Source organism: Sciurus carolinensis, chromosome 10 (assembly GCF_902686445.1).
Source record: "Sciurus carolinensis chromosome 10, mSciCar1.2, whole genome shotgun sequence".
NCBI classification, from domain to species: Eukaryota; Metazoa; Chordata; class Mammalia; order Rodentia; family Sciuridae; genus Sciurus; species Sciurus carolinensis.
In genome coordinates this window covers 29,832,145-29,843,874 of record NC_062222.1, presented here as the reverse complement: position 1 = coordinate 29,843,874, position 11,730 = coordinate 29,832,145, and the positions used below count along the sequence as shown (strand labels likewise).

Sequence of the window (11,730 nt, the reverse complement as noted above, 5' to 3'; positions counted from 1 at the left end):
ATTGTGTTCATGAACAAATATGTAACAACAAATCCCACTATTATGTACAACTATAATTCACTAATAAAATTATGAAGAAATATTTTAAAAAAACTGACATGTCTCTTTAAACAATACTTTCAACTTCTTACTACTCTTTTTGTCTTTTCATTCTGTAACACCCAAATGCGAATCATCTTTCCTTTTTTAGCTTCTAAAACCACCCTAAGTAAATTGCTCAACCATGTACACTGGAATCATATTCATAATCCATATCCTTAACTGGACCCTCACTACTTAGTCTGGAAGCCACCTCCACACCCTTTACTAGCTGTTATGGTTTGAATGTGAGGTGTTTACAAAAGCTCACATGTGAGACAACACCAGAAGGTTCGCAGGAGAAATGATTGGGTTGTGAGAGTCTTAACCCAATCAGTGAATTAATCCCCTGATAGGGATTAACGGGTAAGGCTGGAGAAGTGGGAATTGGGGGTGTGTCTTTGGGGTATATATTTGTATCTGGCAAGTGGAGATCTCTCTCTGATTTCTGAGATCATGTGAGCTCTTCCACCATGATGTTCTGCCTTGCCTGAAGTCCCAAGGTATGAAGTCAACCTTCTATGGACTCTGAAACTGTGAACCCTCAAATAAACTTATCCTCCTCTACAATTGGTCTGGGAAATTGCTAACTAAAACACTAGCTCTGCCATTTCTTTGGAAACTTTGTTCTCCACAACTCTCTCATCTCTCAAACCTAGCTAGTCACCAAGTTCTATTTAAACCATTTCCTAAGTATCTTCTAAATCTAAACGTCTATATTCATTTCTTCTATGCTTCTCATCAGGTTTACTGGTTGAGTCCAAAATATTCTCTCTGAGGTCAAAATGATGTTCCTAAAATTCAAATACCTTCATTTTCAACACCTATTAATATCCTTCTGCTTTCTGAATAGGTCTTACCCTATAATATCTTGGCCAGAGCCCTTTGTAACCAGGCCTCAGTTTTCCTCTCTTGGACTCCTTTCCAATCCTCCCAACCTGAACTCTATACAACCAAATACTTGTACTTTCTCAAGCGTGCTATATTCTCTCACATCTCCATGTGTGCCACTTCCTTTGCAGGAAATGCCTTTTTTAAAAGTCTTTATATCTCTGAAGATTTCCTGTTGGTTTTTTAGGGTTCTGTTCAAGTTCCGCTTCTGGTCAGCTCTGGGATAGAAATTCCCTGACCTTCCCTTTCAGAACCCATTACTATGCTTATGTATCTCTATTCAAGTATTTACCATGCTGACCAATAAATGGCACTCAGGAAATTGTGAATTTATGTATAAAAGACATGTCATTTCCATATAATAACAATCAAAACCATATATATTTCATTTTATAGGTCCATTTTGAATAGCAATTTCAAAAACTGTCAAAGTAGTTTTGGCAGAGTTTATATTATAAAGCAGGTGACGTTCCAGTTAGTTGGTTGTTAAGCAGCCCAAGATATCAAGCAACTGACTGGGAAAAACCAAGAACTTGACTGACAACTACCCACTTCCTAAGCAACCCTGAGAGTCCAACAGTGTGTTAGACACCGAAGATGGTCACTTTGCTCTTCTCCTGGCAGAAAAGTGCTTCAGTAGCTCTAAGCATCACATTCTCTACACATCAACACTGTAGAGTCAGAGAAAGTTTGTTTCTCCCTATATTTCTTTGTTAAAGAGGCAAATTTTTTTTTTTCTAAAACCTTGCCCCAATTCTCACAACCAGAATACTCCTCTCCAATTTCACAGACATGCTTGATGGGGCCTAGACCACTGAGGATGTACCTGAGTCACTTGAGGGCTCTCTCATGGAGGATGAGGAAGTAAATGGCTACTGAGTAGGCAGTAGGCAACTAGCTGCCTTGCAAGACTGAGTGTCTTAACAGAACCAGTGTTGGATTTGGAGTCCCATTTCTGCTATTTCCTAGTTGTATAACCTTGGGCAACTTCTTTATCCATTGTGAGACCAAGTTCCCACTATAAGAAGGGCTCACCAAAATCTAGCTTTTAATAAGATTATGAAGATTAAATAAGATAACATCTGGAATGTTACTAACTTGTGTGGACATTCACTCATTCAAATGTGGTTTTGAACTCCTACCATGTGCCAGGCTCTCTGCCAGAGACATATTAGTGATAAAGACAGGCATGATCCCTTTATTCATATAATTTATTAACAATAAATATTAATTTTTAAATTTCCCTAATATTGCTAAGAAATGCAGAATCACTTTCATTACTCTGACAATCACATTTTTGAAAAAAAAGTTCTTTGGTTTTTTTTTTTAGCATTGTTATGCTTCCAAAGTTTTGTATTGGCTAAGTGAAGTGTTAGAAACAACTTACTTTGGTTTATTCTGTTTAATTAAAATTATCCTTTCAAAAAAATGAAAAAATGTCACAGACTGGAAGAATATATTTACAAAAGACACATCAGAGAAAGGACTACTATATAAAATAGGCAAAGAAATCTTAAAAGTTAATAAGATCAAAAAACTGATTTAAAAATTGGCCAAAGAGTTGGAATATTATTCAGCATTAAAAAGAAATGGGATATCAGGCCATGGAGAAACCTTAAATGTACATTATAAATGAAAGAAACCAATCCAAAAAGGCTATACACTGTCTGATTCCAGGCGTATAACATTATGGAAAAAGGCAAGCTGTAAGACTGTAAAACATTGGCTGTTGTCGGGGATTGGGGAGCAGGAGGGATGAACAGGCAGAACACAGAAGATTCTTAGGGCGAGGAAACCACTCCAGAGAGGAACATTGATGGGACAGGGTATGTGTGTTGTGGGATTGGGGGCATACCAGAAATCTCTGTTAACTTCCGTTCCATTTTATTGTGAACCTGAAATTGCTCTAAAAACAAATTAATTAATTCAAAATTATCAGAGAGAGACATTTATATTTCTATGAGTATGCTGTCACCATGAATATTATCTTGATTTCCATACTGAAGACTACTGGCAAAGTGCAATACTTCTAAAAATGAAAATGAAGGCAATATCCAGTACAATTTTGGAGCCCAAAATTAAAAAACCCAGATATAATACACGTAGTTGACCCATCCAAATAGTCATATATAAGGTCCAGAGTCAAGAGAGATCCAATTCATGGGTCGGGTTGATCTTCACTAATAGGACCAATTGGGTAATTAGAGCAACCCATTCCCAAACCATGACAATTAACAATTTTTCTCTTTTAAGCAGAACAAACAATACAGTTAAGGAAACTTGTCAAGCAACCTCTCCAAGCCTAGTGTGCTGTCACACACTTGTAATCCCAGCATCTTGGGAGGTAGAGGCAGGAGGATTGGAGTTCAAAGCCAGCCTCAGCAACTTAGCAAAACCGTAAGTAACTTAGCAAGACCCTGTCTCAAAAAAAAAAAAAAAAAAAAAAAAAAAGAGTAAAGGGGTGGGGATGTAGCTCAGTGGTTAAGCACTTCTGGGTTCAATCCCTGGTACCCACCCCCCAGCAAAACAAAAAAAACATAATCAATAGCTTAAAGCCATTTTTAACTTTTAGGAGGCTACTTGTTCAGTAGCAGATTTAAGTTTTAACCTTGACCTTTGTTCTTTTTTTTTTAAGGATAAAAAAAGAAAAATGGTTTTAGAATAGAAATTCTAGAAATGTAATTCAAAAGAAAGAACAATAACCATTACTTTTACAAATTTGGGGTCCAGAAAATAGAAAGGTAGGATTTTCACAGACCTCTGCTCTCTCGTTTGTCCTACCCCTGATCCCTGATCCACCTCTACTCATTTTATTTTTGACCATATACACTAACCCGTTCTGTGTTTGCATTTCCCTTTGATGCTACCAGTGAGCACTGAGATTTCTCCCTCAGAAAGTGTCTTATATACATGAAAACCAAGTGCTAGCAGGCTGTTAGAATTCGAGGTCGCTTGATAACTCCTGTGGCTTTTCACCCAAGTACTTCTCCATCCAGTCACACCCACGACTTTGACATTAAACCTACAAAGAAGCCAGGAGTACTAAGGCCTGTTGTCTAGACACTGATAGCCATAAATGGCCTTCGATGTGAACTAATATTTAAGTTTAACCTTAACCACCAATATAAGGGTCATATCCAATGTGGACAGACACAAACACAAGAAAAACGAATCAAAGTTATAAACAGGAACACAGACACAGAGAAGGTATGGAGTATTTGTGGACTGAGTTAACCAAGAGTTCAAATTAGAGACAAAGTGTGTTATTCGGTTTCATGGTGCATGCAATTAAGTTTATGACACCCAAAATCTTGGAATTCTTAGACTTTTAAAAACCTTTTATAATGAAATACTTGTAGATCAAACTTCAAGGAATAAACATGTCCAACTTCATGATTTATCACTGAACAATAGAATGTAACCATATCAATATCAAGGGATTGTCACCTGTACCTCCTACTTTCTCTAAAGCCCTATTGCCCCCAAAGATAACCAATGTCCTTACTTATAAAAATAATTTCCTTGCTTTTCATTACAGTTTTGCCACCTAAGTCTGCATCCCCAAATACTAATTATTTTTTATTTATTTTTTCATGGTAATGGGTCCACACATTAATTTGGTTTTCCTTGCTTTTTGAACTTTTTATAAATGGAATTATACCATGTATTTTTGTCTGACTTATTTTATTCAACATTGTGTTTGGGAGATCCATGCATATTTTTTAATGTACCTGTAGTTTGTTAATTTTCATTACTGTATAATATTGTATCAAGATATAACACAACTGCTTGTATCCATGCTACTTTTAGGTATCTTTTTCTTTTCTTATTAATACAGTATTTATTTGTCTTCCCTCTGTCAAACCCTGATCCAACCACTTTCCCCAGACTGCCTTGGGAGGTATAGGAAAAGGGGCATACAGGGCAGACAAGATACGGGAGAAAAAATTCCAGGCAGAGACCGCTCCTTCACACGGTGAAGAGGATGAGGAAGATCACTATCAGGCAAAAGAGCCCCATGGCCTCTGAGAGGGCAAAGCCCAGAAAGGCGTAGGAGGAGAACCGTTGCTTGAGAGGGGTTCCTGGCATAACCAATGATAAGGCTTCCAAATACAGTCCCAATCCCAGCCCCAGAGCCAGCCACCCAACTGCGGCAGCCCCAGCCCCAGTGAACTTGGCTGCTGTGTCGATGTCCCTTGAAATGGTGCTGGTTTGGAAGCTGCGGCTAGGGATAAGTGAGGTCAGGGGACATGGGCCTACCAAGCTGCTGAAGCTCTCGTACGTTGGTGTCTCTGGTCGGTTCAGCACCACTGCACACAGTGGTCAGCTCAGCTGCCGAGGGTGCTCCTGTCCAAGGAGTGGGTGGAGAGGAACTTGGAGCAGGCACATATATATATATATATATATATATATATATATATATATATGTACTGGAGATCGATCCCAGGGGCACTTAACCACTGAGCAACATCCTCAGCCCTTTTTTTATATTTTATTTACAGACAGGGTCTCACTAAGTTGCTTAGGACCTCAATAAGTTGCTGAGGCTGGATTTGAACTCAGGATTCTCTTGCCTCAGCCTCCTGAGTCACTATAATTACAGGTGTGTGTCACCACACCCAGATAATTAAATTATTTTTATGTGAAATATTGAAAAACAAAATTTTAAATGAAAGGAGTCCTATGAGCTTCTCAAAGCACAGGGACATGTTCTGAACACCTCTTGATTCTTAGCATCAAGCAAAGTGCCTGACTCTGAGTAGATGCTCCAGTTAACATTTGCTAAAGAGTCAACCAAACATATAAAAATTCATGTGAGACTACAATTTTGACGCCTACACAAATATAGAATGCTGCTTTCTACACCTAAGGATGTCCAGAGATGCAAACATCTTAAAAACCATGCATTAATTTTATAAATATCCACTAATGACTAACTATGTGGCAGGATCTCTTCCAGTATTAAGGGTACAACAATGAATATCGAGAGTTTCCTGCCCTTGGGGGGCTTATCTGAGAGTATGTGTGTGTGTGTGTGTGTGTGTGTGTGTGTGTGTGTGTGTGTATGGGGGAGGGTCAGATAATAAAGAAAATTAAAAAGAGCAATAGTTAGTAAGTCACTCAGGGATTAAATTCTCTCACAAAAATTCAAGCAGGATAAGGGTTAGGAAGCATTAGAAGATATGAGGCAATATTGAATAAGGTAGGTTGTTCTTTTAAGGATGTGACCTTTAAGATATGACCTGCAGTGACAAAGCACAGTGAGCATGTGAGTCAGAGGGAAGAGCATGTGAAAGCCCTTTGAGGCAGTAGCATGGAGGGCTGAGGCATCCTGAGTGCCAGCACAGGCCCTGGACAGGAGGTCAGTGTCGGGGGAAAACCTGCTAGACCATTTTAAGGACGTTGACTTTTACGCTAGGTGAGGTTGAGGATTTGGAACAAAGAAGTAACATCACCTGGCTTACCTGCTTAAACAAAAGTTCTCTCTCTCTCTGTTTTCCTCCCTACTACTGGGGATTAACCCCTGCAAGGGTCCTTAAGTTGAGCTACACCCCATCCCTTTTTATTTTTTTTATTTTTGAGACAGAATCTAACTTTCCCATACTGGCCTGGAACTTGCAATCCTCCTGCCTCAGCCTCCTCAATAGCTTGGATTTCAGGCATGCTCCACCACACGTGACCTCTTTTGAGAACAGAGGATAGTGGGGAAGTAGAAACAGGGACACCATTTAGTTTTACCTGACTCGTGGTATTTCAGGTCAGGGATGATGGCAGCTGGAACCAGATGGCAGCAGCGCAGGTGATAAGATGTGGCCAGACTTTTGACATATTTTGAAGGTACTAGCACAGCTGTCACATATGGATTTGATATGGGGCAGGAAACAAAGAGAGCCATGAGAGATTACATGCAAGTTTTTATTTTATTTATTTACTGAGAAGAGGGGGAGCCAGTTGGCCAGGGTTAAGTGGGGTCATGATAAGTTTGAGATGCTCACTGGGCATTCAAATAGAGTTGTTCTGTAGATAGAATTTATGTGAGTGTGGGGTTCAAGGAAGTCTTGGAAGCTGGAAAAATAAATTAAAGAGCCTTTGACGTCTTTAAAGGCAAAAGATAGAATAAGATCATCAAGGGAGTAAATGTAACTGTAAAAGAAGAGAGATCTAAGGGCCATGTCTTGAGACACTGCAATGATTAGAAATCAGGAAGAGAGAGGAAGACCTAGCAGAGGAGAGGGGGGAGGATCAGACAATGAGGTAGGAGACAACCATGCTTTTGCCATGTTAAGAAAGTATTTAAAGGAGGGACAGAGTGAAGTTATGCTCAGGATCCAAATAAGATGATAACAATAATGGACCACTGTATTAAGCAAAATGAAGGTCATGGAAGACCTTATCAAGGGCAGTAGAGGTGGGGGTGAAACCTTTGTACAAGGCTCAGGAGATAAAAGAATAACCAGCACAGAAAGCTCTTCGAGGCCCTTCTGTTTTATCTGACTTAAACAGAAAGAGAGTCCATGCATTCCTGATTAAACTGACACCAATACATATTGGAATCCAGAAATCTAAACATAAAGTTATGTTATCTCACCCCCAAAGAATAGAACACACAGCAACTAGAAAATTCCATTGAAGTACAAGAGTTTGTTTCACTTTCTACAAATGGGAAGATCTACTCAGTGAAACAGTCCAAACAAGGGATCCTGGTAGAAGTACTCACCTGAACAAGGTGACCAACTTCCTCTAATTTGTAATGTGACACCAAAAGAAGTCCCCTTTGTCGATGAATTGAGTTTTCTCCATTGTAAATTATTGGTTGGAAAAACTGGTCTGCTCCTCCCTGTTACGCTCTTTGCTGGAACAGTCGCTTATCACATAAGAACTTTACCCTCAATTCACCCGTCTAATTCACCCAGGATCAGCTCAGGTGATCCTCTGATAAGGCAAGCTTACTGTTAAGAAATACTGGTAAAGCTCCCAGTGACGCTAAGGGGAGTCAACGCATGAGAGGTCCAAGGAGGATAAGCTTTCTAGAGCTTCCCTTCGTTCACCCTTACCCAGCACACAATGCTGAGAGAAACAATATATAAAGAATGACTCGAGCTTATCACAAAAAACAATTTTGGATGTCCTCCAACCATTGTGTTTAGACCAGGTGCTAAAGAAAAACAAATACATAAAACAATTTTCTTCTTACCATAAAAGAGTTTGATAAATTATTATAACTCCAGGGTGGTGCATTACAAAGGAGGATTACGTTTTCAGTGTGGGGCATTCTTAGCTTCTCAGAAAACACAAGTTAGAAGATTTTCTACAGTTAAAAAGCAGGCAAAGGAAGGAATAATTCGAGTGAAAAATTCTTATGGAATGAAGCAAATTAGTATTACAACTGAGATAGCTGAAGAGCTAAGAAGGCAATTTTTATCAGGTTTACTGAATCAAATAATATTGATTTGATACATTCTTCCCAGTAAAATATCCCACTTGTAAAATTAACTACTTTGAGAGTCAACAGAAACCTTAAAAGTACAGAATGTACTCTTTTGATTGTTATTCTTGATGAGAATTTCCTCTTGTCCCCAAACTCAAAATGTAATCAGAAGTGTTTAGTCTTTCTAAGCAGAATCTTCTTACTTGAGCTATAGAGTAAAACATGAACTAAGTTTTCTTCCTCTCTGCCCATTCACACCCTCTAGTGGATTTATAATTTAATTTAAAATAAAGAATGACAAAAGACCTATATGATCTAATAACTCAAATTACAAACCCTGGATAAAAAAGAAGGCTTTATAAGAATATGGCAAGCAGGGATTGGGGTGTAGCTCAGTGGTAGAGCACTTACCTAGCACGCATGAGACCCCTGGGTTCAATACCCAGGACCACACACACACAAACCCACACTCACATATAGCAAGAAGACAGTTACAAGAAAACAATTAGGGTTTGGTATGTTCAAATATCCCATTTACATATTAAGGTCACAATCACACAGTAGATGTTTTAAATCTCAAGGAATGCTTCTTCCACTATCCTAGACTAATAAACAGCGCTAAATGGGGTAGATATCAACTAAAATACAGACAAGTAAATATATGATTTCATTTTTCTATGACAGAGACTTAGAAGGAAATCTAATTGGAGTTCTCTCTGCAGAAGTCACTAATGAAGAAAGTCATACATAAAGAAAATAAGCATTTTTATGGCAGGAAGAAAATAAACAAAGGTACATATACTTTGTCACTGCTAAGGTGAAAAAGAGGAACTGGAACTGGGGCTGGAGTTGGGGGACAAAAGCTTAGTCCCAAAATGTTCTGGGCAGACACAAGCCAGCCTGAACACAGGGTCATGTAAGCAAGGACTGAATTTTAACCTACATGCAAAGAAATGTACAGAGGATGCTAAGCAGAAGAGACATATGTCCATATGTTGACTCTTTAAAAGAATTCTTTCCTCATGCTTTTGTAAACTATATATACATTATCAAGGTCAATAAAAGTGTATATAAGTATATACATGCACAGTGCTGCATGCCTATCATCCGAGCTATTCAGGAGACTGAGGCAGGAGGATCACTTAAACCCAGGAGTTTGAGGCCCACCTAGGCAACACAATAAGACCCATTCCAAAATAAAAATAAAAAACAACAATAAAAGAGTATGCATTCTGCCCCTGTCCTACCACCACCTGGTTCTCTATCCCAGACCAAAAACTGTACATGTCCATCAGTAGGGAATTGATCCATCCTCATGCCATGTGTCACTGAGAAGGAACCGAGGCAACTGGGAGAATGAAGGCCGTACCTACTCAGTTAAGAAGGCAAGACGTAGAATATCTTGCAGGCTTTGCATTTTTACCATGCGGGTAAAAATGAAGCACTGTAAAGAATGCTACTGTTTGTGTAAAAAAAGGAAGTGTTGTATATAAAGACTTGTTCATACCAAAGCATCTCTGGGAGGATTTATGAGAGAGTGTTGCTGACGCTCTGGAGGGGAGCTGGAGACTGGGCTTTGTGGAGGAAGCTGACTTTATTGTCATTCGATTTTCTCTTGTAGGGTTTGAATCCTGTACCACCCCCACACACTACCTTTAAAAAATTAGAAAGTAAATGGATAAAACCACTCATGTCAGCATGTTCCACATATGCCGCCCCCTCCTCTTCTGCACACCTGCCTGCGCAAAGCGGGCATCATCTCTTCTCTGCTGCGCAGCCCCCACCCCGAGATCTGCACCCCGCTCCTTGACTGCATGACCCTAGCCGACTTCTCCTCTTCTGAATTAAGTCTTCTCTAATTGATGCGAGTGCTTTTTAGAAATGTTACAAGCCTCATGGGAAAGCTTCTGCTTGAACTCTGTCCTGCTGATAACCTTACTCTATTCCGTCTAATAACAAACTATATCATTCTGACTTTTGTTTATCACTCTAGCTTCCTATCCTTGCTACTCAGCTATCCCAAGTTTCCCTTGTCCACTGAAAAGTGCACAAAAGTCTCTAAAAGAACTAGTTTATAATGTTGATGGTGAAAAGTAACTTACAAAAATAAAGCTGAGATCATGTCAAAGAATCCAGGCTTGATGGTAACTCTGCCTTTCCGAGTACTGAGCCCAGAGTGCAGGAAGCTCCTCTTGCCCTCACATATTCTATTGTATTAAAGAAAGTGTCAAAAACCCACGTTAGTGGCGCATTTTCTATATACTATTACTACTGATATCTCAACACCTGAACTTAATTTGCAGAAGTATCTGTCAGGTCACCAAAGTCCAGGAATCTGAATCTTAGGGTTGTGCACCAAGTAGCAATTTACATTCACAGTCTAGTCTCGGGTCTGTTAAGTTCAACTACGTGTTTTTTAGTCATTCTATTTCCCACAAAAATCCAGAAGATAAAAACATTTTTGTGTGTGTGATTTTTCCCTTCAACCAAAAGGGGAGAATGTAGCAGACTGTTAAACCAAGGACCTTTCTTAAACTGTCTTCCAACACACTTATGAGATCAGTCCTAATATTTATATGTACTCAAGCACTTTGAAATCTCAAGCTGTTTTAACCAGCTGTCATTTTGGTGTCAAACTCCGGTCATTTTAATGTGAAACAAAGGTCAACAGAGGGTTTGTCTTATTCTTTCCTATTAGTGAAATCATTTACAGTCATTGAACTCTACTTAAACTCACAACAGTAAATCTCTATTGCATATTCCCATTATCTAGATTACATGGAATTATACGATTTTTAACAAACAGGTAGAAGAAAAGCGTCAAATTAATATTCAAAGTATTATCGACAACCAAATATATACATGATCCAGTACTGTCTGTACATGTTTGGCATTGATTATTGAGGCACATTTATTTCTAAGACTGATTTCTGTATGTACATACTACCAATTCAATTCTCCCTACAAAACTGAATTAAGATGACACACCTTTATTCTATTGCTCATTCTAGAAATGTACTGTAAAGTTTGTTTAAATGTTTTGCTACATTGTACTTTAAAGGGAGGAGAGAGAATTTATTTTTAAATCTTATTCTCTCAGTCTATTTTTATTTATTTATTTTTTTGTTTTGGTATTTATTTTTTTGTTTTGTTTTGGTCTGAACACAGGGGCACTTAACCACTGAGTCATATCCCCAACCCTTTCTTGTTTTTAAATTTTTAAATTTTGAGACAAGTTCTCACTAAGTTGTTTAGAGCCTCAGTAAGTTGCTGAGGCTGGTGTTGAACTTGTGATCCTCCTGCCTCAGCCTTCAGAGTCGCTGGAATTACAG

The 11,730-nt window shown here is 38.7% G+C and overlaps 1 pseudogene; it reads right to left on the bottom strand.

The window, feature by feature from the left end:
- Window positions 1-4,938: 4,938 nt before the first annotated feature.
- Window positions 4,939-5,357, bottom strand: LOC124994159 (ATP synthase F(0) complex subunit C2, mitochondrial-like; annotated as a pseudogene).
- Window positions 5,358-11,730: the final 6,373 nt, after the last annotated feature.